The 14486-nt window shown below is 41.7% G+C and overlaps 4 non-coding genes across 4 annotated transcripts; all 4 read right to left on the reverse strand.

The window, feature by feature from the left end:
- Window positions 1–6334: 6334 nt before the first annotated feature.
- On the reverse strand, window positions 6335–6407 carry TRNAV-CAC (transfer RNA valine (anticodon CAC)). The gene has a single exon. It is a non-coding gene; the product is annotated as a tRNA-Val (tRNA).
- Window positions 6408–6679: 272 nt separating this feature from the next.
- TRNAP-UGG (transfer RNA proline (anticodon UGG)) lies at window positions 6680–6751 on the reverse strand. Its single transcript has one exon. It is a non-coding gene; the product is annotated as a tRNA-Pro (tRNA).
- Window positions 6752–13524: 6773 nt separating this feature from the next.
- On the reverse strand, window positions 13525–13597 carry TRNAV-CAC (transfer RNA valine (anticodon CAC)). The gene has a single exon. It is a non-coding gene; the product is annotated as a tRNA-Val (tRNA).
- A 272-nt stretch (window positions 13598–13869) lies between these two features.
- On the reverse strand, window positions 13870–13941 carry TRNAP-UGG (transfer RNA proline (anticodon UGG)). Its single transcript has one exon. It is a non-coding gene; the product is annotated as a tRNA-Pro (tRNA).
- Window positions 13942–14486: the final 545 nt, after the last annotated feature.

The following is a 14486-nucleotide window of genomic DNA, read 5'->3' on the forward strand; positions in this document are numbered from 1 at the left end:
ACATCATAACATAACTGAGCTGCTAGCAGCAAGCTAACCAATACCTTTCTGAAATGAGAATGACATGTGCTTATCTGCTCAATCAGTGCTCAATCAGGCTCGATCAGTCGAGATTTAGAAAAGGTGGAAAGGGTCCAAGTGGATGCCCCTTCCTTTTTAGGGTGGGTCCTGCTGACTATCATAGGATTGCTTGTAAAAGTGGCCAGGGTCAGAGGAAAAGCTGCCAACACTTCTTAGCGTTCTCTATAGATGCAGCCATTTTCTGTGACTGTAATTTCGGCCTTTTCCCAGAAGTCTCTATTCTGCCTATGCAAATTAACAAAAGCAGTGCTTATTCCTCACTTGCTCAAATGTCCTTCCTGTCCAGAAAGCTCTGATTAAGCATGCTTATTTTCTTTTTCTGGGATATTTTAAATTGTTTCGCTGTCCAGTCTGTGGCAGTAGAAAGCTGCTTATGATGCCAGGTTTTGATGAATCCCCATGGTACAAGTACAGAGGAATATATCAGTCTCTAGGATATGGAACTTTTAGCTAACACATCACAATATGTGATGCTTGCCAAGAAAACACTACATTCTGGAGCGCTGATGATCAGAACATTCTGCTCCTGAAGGATAGAAAAGACAGCTTGATTGAAATAAAGTCTGTTTATATTGACGCTCTCTCTCTCCCTATATATACATACATGCATACACACACACACACAGGTATGTCATGCATTTCTTCAGATTTGTTTCAACCATTTACCATTTATTGGAGAATCCCTACTTTTCAAGTGACTGCAAATGAAGTCATCTCTGGCACTTTTTGTGCAAAGTAAGAGACACACATGACACCTTATTATAAAAGTCATCGGTTTCTTTGTTACTGTGTACTTTCAAAGCATGGGGCTTTCACACGTCAGGTAAACCTGATTACCACTACACAACAAAAGCAGATGCAGCTTTCTTATCTATGTCGTGATAGAACAGTTGTGAATTGAGTAGAAGAAGGGCCCTGATGTGATACTTATTACATGCAGCCTGTAAGATAGTCAAACATGCAGGCTAGGAAGGAAGATGCAAATATCAATGTATTAGAAAAACACCTAAAGGCGAGTGATATGCTTTCATTCATGCATGGCTAGGAAAAATCGCCATACTGTTGCAAACATTCTTACACCACCAACTGGAAATAAATGATTCTGACATTAAACGTAAAGGTGAGAATGCATTTGTATCATCACCTTGAGAAGGATCATCTTGGAATTGAGCCGAGGGCCTCTGCACTCAAAGCCAGAAACACTCCACTAAAATAAGATTCCTGTTGGTGCCAACAATTCTCCATGTTAATGCTTGTTCTAGGTGAGCAGTGAACCGATTACAGGGCTCTTTTGAAAGCAAGGTCTGAGAACCAACAGATACATCCACACGCCGATTACTTTAGTGTTTTGAGAGAATTCCCTTTCTTGGAACGAGATTGCATGAAATAATCTTCAGGGCTTGGACAATTCCATGGCAAAACGGCACCTATCAACATTGTAGCCAACACAATATAACAACTGTTTCTGCCCGGTTTCGAACCGGGGACCTTTCGCGTGTGAGGCGAACTTGATAACCACTACACTACAGAAACAGATACCTACAGTTGATTTTTCTGTAATGAAACTGCTCCGAACTGGCTATTCCATGGGCCTCTGGCTTTAGATTTCTTTCATGCAACCTGCCCGACATCCCTAGCTGAACGCTCGTACATGCCATGCAAGACCAGATGTTTGGTATTAGCTCAGACTGGGCAGGGCTGAAGCATGAGACTCTAGCAAAGAATTATCCACTACTGCAAAGAAAAAATTGATGTTGGTTTTGAAACGCAAACTTCAAAACAACTTGAAAAGAGTACCAAGAAAAGGGCTTGTCCGGGATTTGAACCCGGGACCTCTCGCACCCAAAGCGAGAATCATACCCCTAGACCAACGAGCCCTCAAAATTCTCTTACCTCTCAAAAGCTAATACCGGCTCTAAGCCCGCAATGAAGATCATGCTGGTATCTTTATGATGCTTGGTCTGTGAATACGCATGAAAGTCAGTCTCAACTTACCCTTTCTCAAACGATAGCACTATCATTTACAAGTGTCTCCTTTTATTCCGTCCCAGCTTTGGACACGTCTTACAGGAAGTCAGCCCTTATTTATATATTTCTGCAGTGGCTGAAGCTTAATGAGAAAGAGTAACAAGTTGTTCATAACAACATAAGAAACACATTGTGCATTTTCTCTCAAATACTCCTTCACTTTGTGCCAAAAGAAATACCAAGGTGAATACCTAGGCCACAGATTCAAGCTAAAGATCTTCCTGGTGAAGGCAAGGCGCAATAAAAACTGCATATCGCTGGACTAAAGCATTCCTTGCATAGCCTCTAACATCATAACATAACTGAGCTGCTAGCAGCAAGCTAACCAATACCTTTCTGAAATGAGAATGACATGTGCTTATCTGCTCAATCAGTGCTCAATTGGCTCGATCAGGCGAGATTTAGAAAAGGTGGAAAGGGTCCAAGTGGATGCCCCTTCCTTTTTAGGGTGGGTCCTGCTGACTATCATAGGATTGCTTGTAAAAGTGGCCAGGGTCAGAGGAAAAGCTGCCAACACTTCTTAGCGTTCTCTATAGATGCAGCCATTTTCTGTGACTGTAATTTCGGCCTTTTCCCAGAAGTCTCTATTCTGCCTATGCAAATTAACAAAAGCAGTGCTTATTCCTCACTTGCTCAAATGTCCTTCCTGTCCAGAAAGCTCTGATTAAGCATGCTTATTTTCTTTTTCTGGGATATTTTAAATTGTTTCGCTGTCCAGTCTGTGGCAGTAGAAAGCTGCTTATGATGCCAGGTTTTGATGAATCCCCAAGGTACAAGTACAGAGGAATATATCAGTCTCTAGGATATGGAACTTTTAGCTAACACATCACAATATGTGATGCTTGCCAAGAAAACACTACATTCTGGAGCGCTGATGATCAGAACATTCTGCTCCTGAAGGATAGAAAAGACAGCTTGATTGAAATAAAGTCTGTTTATATTGACGCTCTCTCTCTCCCTATATATACATACATGCATACACACACACACACAGGTATGTCATGCATTTCTTCAGATTTGTTTCAACCATTTACCATTTATTGGAGAATCCCTACTTTTCAAGTGACTGCAAATGAAGTCATCTCTGGCACTTTTTGTGCAAAGTAAGAGACACACATGACACCTTTTTATAAAAGTCATCGGTTTCTTTGTTACTGTGTACTTTCAAAGCATGGGGCTTTCACACGTCAGGTAAACCTGATTACCACTACACAACAAAAGCAGATGCAGCTTTCTTATCTATGTCGTGATAGAACAGTTGTGAATTGAGTAGAAGAAGGGCCCTGATGTGATACTTATTACATGCAGCCTGTAAGATAGTCAAACATGCAGGCTAGGAAGGAAGATGCAAATATCAATGTATTAGAAAAACACCTAAAGGCGAGTGATATGCTTTCATTCATGCATGGCTAGGAAAAATCGCCATACTGTTGCAAACATTCTTACACCACCAACTGGAAATAAATGATTCTGACATTAAACGTAAAGGTGAGAATGCATTTGTATCATCACCTTGAGAAGGATCATCTTGGAATTGAGCCGAGGGCCTCTGCACTCAAAGCCAGAAACACTCCACTAAAATAAGATTCCTGTTGGTGCCAACAATTCTCCATGTTAATGCTTGTTCTAGGTGAGCAGTGAACCGATTACAGGGCTCTTTTGAAAGCAAGGTCTGAGAACCAACAGATACATCCACACGCCGATTACTTTAGTGTTTTGAGAGAATTCCCTTTCTTGGAACGAGATTGCATGAAATAATCTTCAGGGCTTGGACAATTCCATGGCAAAACGGCACCTATCAACATTGTAGCCAACACAATATAACAACTGTTTCTGCCCGGTTTCGAACCGGGGACCTTTCGCGTGTGAGGCGAACTTGATAACCACTACACTACAGAAACAGATACCTACAGTTGATTTTTCTGTAATGAAACTGCTCCGAACTGGCTATTCCATGGGCCTCTGGCTTTAGATTTCTTTCATGCAACCTGCCCGACATCCCTAGCTGAACGCTCGTACATGCCATGCAAGACCAGATGTTTGGTATTAGCTCAGACTGGGCAGGGCTGAAGCATGAGACTCTAGCAAAGAATTATCCACTACTGCAAAGAAAAAATTGATGTTGGTTTTGAAACGCAAACTTCAAAACAACTTGAAAAGAGTACCAAGAAAAGGGCTTGTCCGGGATTTGAACCCGGGACCTCTCGCACCCAAAGCGAGAATCATACCCCTAGACCAACGAGCCCTCAAAATTCTCTTACCTCTCAAAAGCTAATACCGGCTCTAAGCCCGCAATGAAGATCATGCTGGTATCTTTATGATGCTTGGTCTGTGAATACGCATGAAAGTCAGTCTCAACTTACCCTTTCTCAAACGATAGCACTATCATTTACAAGTGTCTCCTTTTATTCCGTCCCAGCTTTGGACACGTCTTACAGGAAGTCGGCCCTTATTTATATATTTCTGCAGTGGCTGAAGCTTAATGAGAAAGAGTAACAAGTTGTTCATAACAACATAAGAAACACATTGTGCATTTTCTCTCAAATACTCCTTCACTTTGTGCCAAAAGAAATACCAAGGTGAATACCTAGGCCACAGATTCAAGCTAAAGATCTTCCTGGTGAAGGCAAGGCGCAATAAAAACTGCATATCGCTGGACTAAAGCATTCCTTGCATAGCCTCTAACATCATAACATAACTGAGCTGCTAGCAGCAAGCTAACCAATACCTTTCTGAAATGAGAATGACATGTGCTTATCTGCTCAATCAGTGCTCAATCAGGCTCGATCAGGCGAGATTTAGAAAAGGTGGAAAGGGTCCAAGTGGATGCCCCTTCCTTTTTAGGGTGGGTCCTGCTGACTATCATAGGATTGCTTGTAAAAGTGGCCAGGGTCAGAGGAAAAGCTGCCAACACTTCTTAGCGTTCTCTATAGATGCAGCCATTTTCTGTGACTGTAATTTCGGCCTTTTCCCAGAAGTCTCTATTCTGCCTATGCAAATTAACAAAAGCAGTGCTTATTCCTCACTTGCTCAAATGTCCTTCCTGTCCAGAAAGCTCTGATTAAGCATGCTTATTTTCTTTTTCTGGGATATTTTAAATTGTTTCGCTGTCCAGTCTGTGGCAGTAGAAAGCTGCTTATGATGCCAGGTTTTGATGAATCCCCAAGGTACAAGTACAGAGGAATATATCAGTCTCTAGGATATGGAACTTTTAGCTAACACATCACAATATGTGATGCTTGCCAAGAAAACACTACATTCTGGAGCGCTGATGATCAGAACATTCTGCTCCTGAAGGATAGAAAAGACAGCTTGATTGAAATAAAGTCTGTTTATATTGACGCTCTCTCTCTCCCTATATATACATACATGCATACACACACACACACAGGTATGTCATGCATTTCTTCAGATTTGTTTCAACCATTTACCATTTATTGGAGAATCCCTACTTTTCAAGTGACTGCAAATGAAGTCATCTCTGGCACTTTTTGTGCAAAGTAAGAGACACACATGACACCTTTTTATAAAAGTCATCGGTTTCTTTGTTACTGTGTACTTTCAAAGCATGGGGCTTTCACACGTCAGGTAAACCTGATTACCACTACACAACAAAAGCAGATGCAGCTTTCTTATCTATGTCGTGATAGAACAGTTGTGAATTGAGTAGAAGAAGGGCCCTGATGTGATACTTATTACATGCAGCCTGTAAGATAGTCAAACATGCAGGCTAGGAAGGAAGATGCAAATATCAATGTATTAGAAAAACACCTAAAGGCGAGTGATATGCTTTCATTCATGCATGGCTAGGAAAAATCGCCATACTGTTGCAAACATTCTTACACCACCAACTGGAAATAAATGATTCTGACATTAAACGTAAAGGTGACAATGCATTTGTATCATCACCCTGAGAAGGATCATCTTGGAATTGAGCCGAGGGCCTCTGCACTCAAAGCCAGAAACACTCCACTAAAATAAGATTCCTGTTGGTGCCAACAATTCTCCATGTTAATGCTTGTTCTAGGTGAGCAGTGAACCGATTGCAGGGCTCTTTTGAAAGCAAGGTCTGAGAACCAACAGATACATCCACACGCCGATTACTTTAGTGTTTTGAGAGAATTCCCTTTCTTGGAACGAGATTGCATGAAATAATCTTCAGGGCTTGGACAATTCCATGGCAAAACGGCACCTATCAACATTGTAGCCAACACAATATAACAACTGTTTCTGCCCGGTTTCGAACCGGGGACCTTTCGCGTGTGAGGCGAACGTGATAACCACTACACTACAGAAACAGATACCTACAGTTGATTTTTCTGTAATGAAACTGCTCCGAACTGGCTATTCCATGGGCCTCTGGCTTTAGATTTCTTTCATGCAACCTGCCCGACATCCCTAGCTGAACGCTCGTACATGCCATGCAAGACCAGATGTTTGGTATTAGCTCAGACTGGGCAGGGCTGAAGCATGAGACTCTAGCAAAGAATTATCCACTACTGCAAAGAAAAAATTGATGTTGGTTTTGAAACGCAAACTTCAAAACAACTTGAAAAGAGTACCAAGAAAAGGGCTCGTCCGGGATTTGAACCCGGGACCTCTCGCACCCAAAGCGAGAATCATACCCCTAGACCAACGAGCCCTCAAAATCCTCTTACCTCTCAAAAGCTAATACCGGCTCTAAGCCCGCAATGAAGATCATGCTGGTATCTTTATGATGCTTGGTCTGTGAATACGCATGAAAGTCAGTCTCAACTTACCCTTTCTCAAACGATAGCACTATCATTTACAAGTGTCTCCTTTTATTCCGTCCCAGCTTTGGACACGTCTTACAGGAAGTCAGCCCTTATTTATATATTTCTTCAGTGGCTGAAGCTTAATGAGAAAGAGTAACAAGTTGTTCATAACAACATAAGAAACACATTGTGCATTTTCTCTTAAATACTCCTTCACTTTGTGCCAAAAGAAATACCAAGGTGAATACCTAGGCCACAGATTCAAGCTAAAGATCTTCCTGCTGAATGCAAGGCGCATTAAAAACTGCATATCGCTGGACTAAAGCATTCCTTGCATAGCCTCTAACATCATAACATAACTGAGCTGCTAGCAGCAAGCTAACCAATACCTTTCTGAAATGAGAATGACATGTGCTTATCTGCTCAATCAGTGCTCAATCAGGCTCGATCAGTCGAGATTTAGAAAAGGTGGAAAGGGTCCAAGTGGATGCCCCTTCCTTTTTAGGGTGGGTCCTGCTGACTATCATAGGATTGCTTGTAAAAGTGGCCAGGGTCAGAGGAAAAGCTGCCAACACTTCTTAGCGTTCTCTATAGATGCAGCCATTTTCTGTGACTGTAATTTCGGCCTTTTCCCAGAAGTCTCTATTCTGCCTATGCAAATTAACAAAAGCAGTGCTTATTCCTCACTTGCTCAAATGTCCTTCCTGTCCAGAAAGCTCTGATTAAGCATGCTTATTTTCTTTTTCTGGGATATTTTAAATTGTTTCGCTGTCCAGTCTGTGGCAGTAGAAAGCTGCTTATGATGCCAGGTTTTGATGAATCCCCAAGGTACAAGTACAGAGGAATATATCAGTCTCTAGGATATGGAACTTTTAGCTAACACATCACAATATGTGATGCTTGCCAAGAAAACACTACATTCTGGAGCGCTGATGATCAGAACATTCTGCTCCTGAAGGATAGAAAAGACAGCTTGATTGAAATAAAGTCTGTTTATATTGACGCTCTCTCTCTCCCTATATATACATACATGCATACACACACACACACAGGTATGTCATGCATTTCTTCAGATTTGTTTCAACCATTTACCATTTATTGGAGAATCCCTACTTTTCAAGTGACTGCAAATGAAGTCATCTCTGGCACTTTTTGTGCAAAGTAAGAGACACACATGACACCTTATTATAAAAGTCATCGGTTTCTTTGTTACTGTGTACTTTCAAAGCATGGGGCTTTCACACGTCAGGTAAACCTGATTACCACTACACAACAAAAGCAGATGCAGCTTTCTTATCTATGTCGTGATAGAACAGTTGTGAATTGAGTAGAAGAAGGGCCCTGATGTGATACTTATTACATGCAGCCTGTAAGATAGTCAAACATGCAGGCTAGGAAGGAAGATGCAAATATCAATGTATTAGAAAAACACCTAAAGGCGAGTGATATGCTTTCATTCATGCATGGCTAGGAAAAATCGCCATACTGTTGCAAACATTCTTACACCACCAACTGGAAATAAATGATTCTGACATTAAACGTAAAGGTGAGAATGCATTTGTATCATCACCTTGAGAAGGATCATCTTGGAATTGAGCCGAGGGCCTCTGCACTCAAAGCCAGAAACACTCCACTAAAATAAGATTCCTGTTGGTGCCAACAATTCTCCATGTTAATGCTTGTTCTAGGTGAGCAGTGAACCGATTACAGGGCTCTTTTGAAAGCAAGGTCTGAGAACCAACAGATACATCCACACGCCGATTACTTTAGTGTTTTGAGAGAATTCCCTTTCTTGGAACGAGATTGCATGAAATAATCTTCAGGGCTTGGACAATTCCATGGCAAAACGGCACCTATCAACATTGTAGCCAACACAATATAACAACTGTTTCTGCCCGGTTTCGAACCGGGGACCTTTCGCGTGTGAGGCGAACTTGATAACCACTACACTACAGAAACAGATACCTACAGTTGATTTTTCTGTAATGAAACTGCTCCGAACTGGCTATTCCATGGGCCTCTGGCTTTAGATTTCTTTCATGCAACCTGCCCGACATCCCTAGCTGAACGCTCGTACATGCCATGCAAGACCAGATGTTTGGTATTAGCTCAGACTGGGCAGGGCTGAAGCATGAGACTCTAGCAAAGAATTATCCACTACTGCAAAGAAAAAATTGATGTTGGTTTTGAAACGCAAACTTCAAAACAACTTGAAAAGAGTACCAAGAAAAGGGCTTGTCCGGGATTTGAACCCGGGACCTCTCGCACCCAAAGCGAGAATCATACCCCTAGACCAACGAGCCCTCAAAATTCTCTTACCTCTCAAAAGCTAATACCGGCTCTAAGCCCGCAATGAAGATCATGCTGGTATCTTTATGATGCTTGGTCTGTGAATACGCATGAAAGTCAGTCTCAACTTACCCTTTCTCAAACGATAGCACTATCATTTACAAGTGTCTCCTTTTATTCCGTCCCAGCTTTGGACACGTCTTACAGGAAGTCAGCCCTTATTTATATATTTCTGCAGTGGCTGAAGCTTAATGAGAAAGAGTAACAAGTTGTTCATAACAACATAAGAAACACATTGTGCATTTTCTCTCAAATACTCCTTCACTTTGTGCCAAAAGAAATACCAAGGTGAATACCTAGGCCACAGATTCAAGCTAAAGATCTTCCTGGTGAAGGCAAGGCGCAATAAAAACTGCATATCGCTGGACTAAAGCATTCCTTGCATAGCCTCTAACATCATAACATAACTGAGCTGCTAGCAGCAAGCTAACCAATACCTTTCTGAAATGAGAATGACATGTGCTTATCTGCTCAATCAGTGCTCAATTGGCTCGATCAGGCGAGATTTAGAAAAGGTGGAAAGGGTCCAAGTGGATGCCCCTTCCTTTTTAGGGTGGGTCCTGCTGACTATCATAGGATTGCTTGTAAAAGTGGCCAGGGTCAGAGGAAAAGCTGCCAACACTTCTTAGCGTTCTCTATAGATGCAGCCATTTTCTGTGACTGTAATTTCGGCCTTTTCCCAGAAGTCTCTATTCTGCCTATGCAAATTAACAAAAGCAGTGCTTATTCCTCACTTGCTCAAATGTCCTTCCTGTCCAGAAAGCTCTGATTAAGCATGCTTATTTTCTTTTTCTGGGATATTTTAAATTGTTTCGCTGTCCAGTCTGTGGCAGTAGAAAGCTGCTTATGATGCCAGGTTTTGATGAATCCCCAAGGTACAAGTACAGAGGAATATATCAGTCTCTAGGATATGGAACTTTTAGCTAACACATCACAATATGTGATGCTTGCCAAGAAAACACTACATTCTGGAGCGCTGATGATCAGAACATTCTGCTCCTGAAGGATAGAAAAGACAGCTTGATTGAAATAAAGTCTGTTTATATTGACGCTCTCTCTCTCCCTATATATACATACATGCGTACACACACACACACAGGTATGTCATGCATTTCTTCAGATTTGTTTCAACCATTTACCATTTATTGGAGAATCCCTACTTTTCAAGTGACTGCAAATGAAGTCATCTCTGGCACTTTTTGTGCAAAGTAAGAGACACACATGACACCTTTTTATAAAAGTCATCGGTTTCTTTGTTACTGTGTACTTTCAAAGCATGGGGCTTTCACACGTCAGGTAAACCTGATTACCACTACACAACAAAAGCAGATGCAGCTTTCTTATCTATGTCGTGATAGAACAGTTGTGAATTGAGTAGAAGAAGGGCCCTGATGTGATACTTATTACATGCAGCCTGTAAGATAGTCAAACATGCAGGCTAGGAAGGAAGATGCAAATATCAATGTATTAGAAAAACACCTAAAGGCGAGTGATATGCTTTCATTCATGCATGGCTAGGAAAAATCGCCATACTGTTGCAAACATTCTTACACCACCAACTGGAAATAAATGATTCTGACATTAAACGTAAAGGTGACAATGCATTTGTATCATCACCCTGAGAAGGATCATCTTGGAATTGAGCCGAGGGCCTCTGCACTCAAAGCCAGAAACACTCCACTAAAATAAGATTCCTGTTGGTGCCAACAATTCTCCATGTTAATGCTTGTTCTAGGTGAGCAGTGAACCGATTGCAGGGCTCTTTTGAAAGCAAGGTCTGAGAACCAACAGATACATCCACACGCCGATTACTTTAGTGTTTTGAGAGAATTCCCTTTCTTGGAACGAGATTGCATGAAATAATCTTCAGGGCTTGGACAATTCCATGGCAAAACGGCACCTATCAACATTGTAGCCAACACAATATAACAACTGTTTCTGCCCGGTTTCGAACCGGGGACCTTTCGCGTGTGAGGCGAACTTGATAACCACTACACTACAGAAACAGATACCTACAGTTGATTTTTCTGTAATGAAACTGCTCCGAACTGGCTATTCCATGGGCCTCTGGCTTTAGATTTCTTTCATGCAACCTGCCCGACATCCCTAGCTGAACGCTCGTACATGCCATGCAAGACCAGATGTTTGGTATTAGCTCAGACTGGGCAGGGCTGAAGCATGAGACTCTAGCAAAGAATTATCCACTACTGCAAAGAAAAAATTGATGTTGGTTTTGAAACGCAAACTTCAAAACAACTTGAAAAGAGTACCAAGAAAAGGGCTTGTCCGGGATTTGAACCCGGGACCTCTCGCACCCAAAGCGAGAATCATACCCCTAGACCAACGAGCCCTCAAAATTCTCTTACCTCTCAAAAGCTAATACCGGCTCTAAGCCCGCAATGAAGATCATGCTGGTATCTTTATGATGCTTGGTCTGTGAATACGCATGAAAGTCAGTCTCAACTTACCCTTTCTCAAACGATAGCACTATCATTTACAAGTGTCTCCTTTTATTCCGTCCCAGCTTTGGACACGTCTTACAGGAAGTCAGCCCTTATTTATATATTTCTGCAGTGGCTGAAGCTTAATGAGAAAGAGTAACAAGTTGTTCATAACAACATAAGAAACACATTGTGCATTTTCTCTCAAATACTCCTTCACTTTGTGCCAAAAGAAATACCAAGGTGAATACCTAGGCCACAGATTCAAGCTAAAGATCTTCCTGGTGAAGGCAAGGCGCAATAAAAACTGCATATCGCTGGACTAAAGCATTCCTTGCATAGCCTCTAACATCATAACATAACTGAGCTGCTAGCAGCAAGCTAACCAATACCTTTCTGAAATGAGAATGACATGTGCTTATCTGCTCAATCAGTGCTCAATCAGGCTCGATCAGGCGAGATTTAGAAAAGGTGGAAAGGGTCCAAGTGGATGCCCCTTCCTTTTTAGGGTGGGTCCTGCTGACTATCATAGGATTGCTTGTAAAAGTGGCCAGGGTCAGAGGAAAAGCTGCCAACACTTCTTAGCGTTCTCTATAGATGCAGCCATTTTCTGTGACTGTAATTTCGGCCTTTTCCCAGAAGTCTCTATTCTGCCTATGCAAATTAACAAAAGCAGTGCTTATTCCTCACTTGCTCAAATGTCCTTCCTGTCCAGAAAGCTCTGATTAAGCATGCTTATTTTCTTTTTCTGGGATATTTTAAATTGTTTCGCTGTCCAGTCTGTGGCAGTAGAAAGCTGCTTATGATGCCAGGTTTTGATGAATCCCCAAGGTACAAGTACAGAGGAATATATCAGTCTCTAGGATATGGAACTTTTAGCTAACACATCACAATATGTGATGCTTGCCAAGAAAACACTACATTCTGGAGCGCTGATGATCAGAACATTCTGCTCCTGAAGGATAGAAAAGACAGCTTGATTGAAATAAAGTCTGTTTATATTGACGCTCTCTCTCTCCCTATATATACATACATGCATACACACACACACACAGGTATGTCATGCATTTCTTCAGATTTGTTTCAACCATTTACCATTTATTGGAGAATCCCTACTTTTCAAGTGACTGCAAATGAAGTCATCTCTGGCACTTTTTGTGCAAAGTAAGAGACACACATGACACCTTTTTATAAAAGTCATCGGTTTCTTTGTTACTGTGTACTTTCAAAGCATGGGGCTTTCACACGTCAGGTAAACCTGATTACCACTACACAACAAAAGCAGATGCAGCTTTCTTATCTATGTCGTGATAGAACAGTTGTGAATTGAGTAGAAGAAGGGCCCTGATGTGATACTTATTACATGCAGCCTGTAAGATAGTCAAACATGCAGGCTAGGAAGGAAGATGCAAATATCAATGTATTAGAAAAACACCTAAAGGCGAGTGATATGCTTTCATTCATGCATGGCTAGGAAAAATCGCCATACTGTTGCAAACATTCTTACACCACCAACTGGAAATAAATGATTCTGACATTAAACGTAAAGGTGACAATGCATTTGTATCATCACCCTGAGAAGGATCATCTTGGAATTGAGCCGAGGGCCTCTGCACTCAAAGCCAGAAACACTCCACTAAAATAAGATTCCTGTTGGTGCCAACAATTCTCCATGTTAATGCTTGTTCTAGGTGAGCAGTGAACCGATTGCAGGGCTCTTTTGAAAGCAAGGTCTGAGAACCAACAGATACATCCACACGCCGATTACTTTAGTGTTTTGAGAGAATTCCCTTTCTTGGAACGAGATTGCATGAAATAATCTTCAGGGCTTGGACAATTCCATGGCAAAACGGCACCTATCAACATTGTAGCCAACACAATATAACAACTGTTTCTGCCCGGTTTCGAACCGGGGACCTTTCGCGTGTGAGGCGAACGTGATAACCACTACACTACAGAAACAGATACCTACAGTTGATTTTTCTGTAATGAAACTGCTCCGAACTGGCTATTCCATGGGCCTCTGGCTTTAGATTTCTTTCATGCAACCTGCCCGACATCCCTAGCTGAACGCTCGTACATGCCATGCAAGACCAGATGTTTGGTATTAGCTCAGACTGGGCAGGGCTGAAGCATGAGACTCTAGCAAAGAATTATCCACTACTGCAAAGAAAAAATTGATGTTGGTTTTGAAACGCAAACTTCAAAACAACTTGAAAAGAGTACCAAGAAAAGGGCTCGTCCGGGATTTGAACCCGGGACCTCTCGCACCCAAAGCGAGAATCATACCCCTAGACCAACGAGCCCTCAAAATCCTCTTACCTCTCAAAAGCTAATACCGGCTCTAAGCCCGCAATGAAGATCATGCTGGTATCTTTATGATGCTTGGTCTGTGAATACGCATGAAAGTCAGTCTCAACTTACCCTTTCTCAAACGATAGCACTATCATTTACAAGTGTCTCCTTTTATTCCGTCCCAGCTTTGGACACGTCTTACAGGAAGTCAGCCCTTATTTATATATTTCTTCAGTGGCTGAAGCTTAATGAGAAAGAGTAACAAGTTGTTCATAACAACATAAGAAACACATTGTGCATTTTCTCTTAAATACTCCTTCACTTTGTGCCAAAAGAAATACCAAGGTGAATACCTAGGCCACAGATTCAAGCTAAAGATCTTCCTGCTGAATGCAAGGCGCATTAAAAACTGCATATCGCTGGACTAAAGCATTCCTTGCATAGCCTCTAACATCATAACATAACTGAGCTGCTAGCAGCAAGCTAACCAATACCTTTCTGAAATGAGAATGACATGTGCTTATCTGCTCAATCAGTGCTCAATCAGGCTCGATCA

The sequence above is a fragment of the Triturus cristatus genome, chromosome 8, assembly GCF_964204655.1.
Source record: "Triturus cristatus chromosome 8, aTriCri1.1, whole genome shotgun sequence".
In the NCBI taxonomy this organism is placed as follows: domain Eukaryota; kingdom Metazoa; phylum Chordata; class Amphibia; order Caudata; family Salamandridae; genus Triturus; species Triturus cristatus.